The sequence below is a fragment of the Berghia stephanieae genome, chromosome 10 (genome assembly GCF_034508935.2).
Source record: "Berghia stephanieae isolate SIO BIC M18660-M18661 chromosome 10, UCSD_Bste_1.3, whole genome shotgun sequence".
Taxonomy (NCBI): domain Eukaryota; kingdom Metazoa; phylum Mollusca; class Gastropoda; order Nudibranchia; family Aeolidiidae; genus Berghia; species Berghia stephanieae.
This window is the reverse complement of record NC_088369.1, coordinates 36278076-36282287: the sequence shown is the minus strand read 5'-3', so window position 1 is coordinate 36282287 and position 4212 is coordinate 36278076. Positions and strand designations below refer to the sequence as shown.

Sequence of the window (4212 nt, the reverse complement as noted above, 5' to 3'; positions counted from 1 at the left end):
AGCTACGTTTTTTAAAAAAAATCATTCTTGTCAGTATGCGTGCTACCGTTGCTTAAAATAACACATTATAATATGCAATGTTAATCAAATAGCAAATACCTGTTCTTTAATAAAACGGCAGCGTACCTGGACTGAAACACAAATTAATGTCAAAGTCATAGCTTCAATCTGGTGTCATTTTGTGGTGGACAAAAAAATCCAAAAATAAATATAAAGTTCAAAGAATCAAATAAAATATTTTATAAATATTTATTTTTCGCTTTGAAAAATTGTATTAAGCCCAATTCTCATATCTGTGACTACAAATTCCATTCTCATCAACTAACCAACTGTCCAACAACTTTATCTTTAGAACACCCCTCCCCTCCCTCACCCCCAGCCCTCAATTTAAGCACATGCCCCTGTCTTCTCCTACTTTCGGTTTCGTTGGGGGAGAAGGAGCGGGGCCGACTGTCGCCTTCGTAAACTAAAGTCCTGATTCTGACCAATAAAATTACGTCACGAAAGAAAGCGACGATCACCGAACGAAAGTAAAAAGTGAGCGGTTATTAGAAGTGCCCAAGGAAGCAAATGAATCAACTGGTCAAGCTATTGATTACAACCCACAATTAATCTTTTTCTCCATGAGCTTCGTCTTCTTCTGTGACGAATTGTTGGGGTTAATATCAGACCATAAGTTTACGAAGGATACGGGTAGACCGGGCAGACGTAAGTACAACTAAGTCAGTACAACTCCGTCTAGTCGGGATAAGCGATCAAACGTCCAACAGGGAACTGTTCTTCCATCTTTCTTGGTAACTTGATCCATTTAGTAGTTGAAATACAAGACAAAGTCATTCTATCAGTTTCTAGAGACAACCAGCTAATAAAGCTGCATACAGATTGTTCCATTCGTTAACAAACGCCTCTCAAAATGTTTCTAGAGAAAACCAGTGAATTATGCTGCATACAGATTGTTCCATTCGTTAACAAATAAGACACAACGCCTCTCAAAATGTTTCTAGAGACAATCAGTGAATTATGCTGCATACAGATTGTTCCATTCGTTAACAAATAAGACACAACGCCTCTGAAAATGTTTCTAGAGACAACAAATTAATTATGCTGCATACAGATTGTTCCATTCATTAACAAATAAGAAAACGTCTATCAAAATGTCTCTGGACAATCAATACATGTTAATTATGCCTTTTGGCTGCCCATTATATTCTTTAACATTAATATTATAAGACAATCTCTCTCTCTCTCTCTCTCTCTCTCTCTCTCTCTCTTTCTTTCTCTCTCCCTCCCTCTCTCTCTCTCTCTCTCTCTCTCTCTCTGGAAGAGAGAGAATTGTAAAAGTGAAACAATTAATAAATAGCTATTTACCTAATTATTTCCTCTTTTTTTCATTTCACACACTCTCTATCTCTCTCTCTCTCTCTCTCTCTCTCTCTCTCTCTCTCTCTAAATGTTTCTAAGAGCCAACCAATTAATTTGATGTTTGACAGCGCGTTTCATTCATTACCAATTTGTGAATCAGAAACTTAAAAATCATTTCTCTGTTAAGTTAAGTTATGAAACGTGGGACAGGTTATTTGGCTGGGTGGGGTTCTTGACCTCGCATAGTGGGCAGGGGTAGGGAGGCACTTACTGTGTCTTCTATCCCCCTACATCTGTTTTCCAAAATGTTTTCTGTCTTTGTCTTGGAATGAGATTACTTGGTTTTGTCCTGGCACTTGCCGGATACCCTGACTGGGAGGGAAACAGTCAAATGTATAGTTAGCATTTTTGGCAGATGATATTTTTTTGTCTTGTAATTCATCTCACTATTAAGCATTGTATTAATTTTTTTTGGTGTTATATATATAGAATGATTTGTAAGCATTAGAGTGTATTCCTCTTAGAGGGATCCTGTGCTTGTGTCTGGATGAGACGTTTAGGTGATCTCAAACTAAGTACTTTGATAGAGTGCTCTTGGAATCTACATATGTCTTCCTATTTTAACCAATTCCCCTTTGTCTTACTTTTTCTTGGGCGCATTAAATGTTATTCTTGAATTTTTTACTATCTCGTATTGTTCCTTTTACAGGCGCTGATATGGCCTTAACCCTCTCCTTACCAACTATAGGAAATCGTCACATTCGTTACGATACAACCAACATTTTTCTTATTCAAATTTCTTTTGTACATCATAAAATCTGAAGAAAACGAACAATGTGGTGTAGAGCATGTTTTAATAAAGATATTATGTATGGCAAGAACTTACTGCTATTGTGTTTGAGTGATAAAATATATTTTTGTGTTAGTTCGGTGTGAAGTTTTGGGGAAAATCATGAAAGTGGCTGGTAAGGAGAGAGTTAATGTGTTGCAAGCGCTGTGAAACCCTGAAAAACAAACAACAAAACAAGTTATTTGGGGAAACCAAGAGATGGATTGTAGTCCAACTTCTGACTCTATATTTAGAATGCCTTTTTAAAAAGTTTGAGTTCAGGCAAATTCGTTGGTCTCACAAGCTACCTTCTCTAACTTTCGATTTCGATTTCGAAGAGAATGAGCGGGACAGACGTAAATCATAAATGTGACCAGTCGACTCTAAACAGTTATTATAGGAACATGCATGTGGCATAATTGGCATTATTTGCAGATAGCTATTGATAGCTATTGTTAAAAATTATCATGTATACCGATTTTTACAATAGAAGAAAGTGTTAATTTACAAAGGATTTTACTGTATTGTGTCCTACAGTCACCGAAGAGGACCGCAGTAGGGTGAACTTTTTTGTTTGCGATGTTTTCATCATCATCATCATCATCATCATCATCATCATCATCATCATCATCATCATCATCATCGTCATCATTTTTAATATTAATATTATTATAATAATGATTATAATTATTATGATAATCATTATTATTATTATTATTATTATTATTATTATTATTATTATTATTATTATTATTATTATTATTATTATTATTATTATTATTATTATTATTATTATTATTATTGTCACCAATACAATCATTGTCATCATTATTTTTTCAATTATCATGTACTTCTACTTTAATCTGTTATAAAGTGTTGCCTTTTTGCCAGCTGAAAATCAAATAAATAATCAAAATATTTATAATAGCTATTCTGATCGTGTCTTTTCAATAAAATTGCTTAGCGTCGTATAATACAATACGATTGACGAGTAATTTTCTTTCATATATATATATATATATATATATATATATATATACATATATATATATATATATATATATGTGTGTGTGTGTGTATAGATAGTTCGAAGATTACGTCACTCAGGCCTTTGTTATTGTTTTTTGCCATCCGCGTTAATGAGTAATGGTCACTGAACTGTATTAACCTGATTATAAACGTTCATGGATACACACCGTATTGTGTGTTGGTCCGTTATACTTCCGGATGGCAATGTTATGAGCTTCTTAGCCAAGCGCATACCATCTTTAAATAGATAGTATGCAGATGACGTCACTCAGGCCTTTGTTATGGTTTTTGCCATCCGCGTTTGTGAGTTGTTCTCACTAAACTGTATTAACCAGACTATAAAAGTTCATGGTTACACAGAGTTTGTGTGTTGGTCCGTTATACTTCCGGATGGCAATGTTGTGAACTCCTTGGCCAAGCGCATTCCATCTATAGATGGTTTTATCAAACGTACACCTAGTCTTTTTTCACTCTCCAGCAAAGAGGCTTCTCCATCAACACAAAACAAAACAAAAGCAAACAAAAACAAAACAACGTTTACAGTGTGGCTTTGTGGTCTTGGGGTCGGTATGACACTGGCCTTGGGATCGGAACGTCCTACCTGTGTTCCCGAGTCCCGATTGGGCACGTCGTTGAGTCCTTGGATAAGGCGTTTATCGACTTGACATGGTATAGCATAGATCGTAGCCATCGTAAAGTTATAGCCTGACACTGTCCAAAAAATGACGACAAACTGCCAGTCTTAGAGGATTCTAGCGTAGCCATCGTTAACTTATAGCCTGACACTGACCAAAAAATGACGTCAAAATGCCAGTCTTTGGCCACAAAAGAAAACAAATCGTGAGTTGTATTCAATAGTTCAACCAATGGGACCACTTGTTTCCACGAGCACTACTAACGACAACTCACTAGGCGGTGCAAAAACCAAATAATGACGTCAAAATGCCAGTCTTTTTGGGTTTCAGTGTCAGGCTATAGATAGAATGCGCTTG

The 4212-nt window shown here is 35.8% G+C and overlaps 1 long non-coding RNA gene across 1 annotated transcript in view; it reads left to right on the top strand.

The window, feature by feature from the left end:
• Positions 1–2244, top strand: part of LOC144981061 (uncharacterized) — a 7203-nt gene extending 4959 nt beyond the window's left edge. Inside the window, exon 2 of the long non-coding RNA XR_013646999.1 lies at positions 1–2244. This exon is cut by the window's left edge and continues 2356 nt beyond it. This is a non-coding gene — a long non-coding RNA (uncharacterized LOC144981061).
• Positions 2245–4212: the final 1968 nt, after the last annotated feature.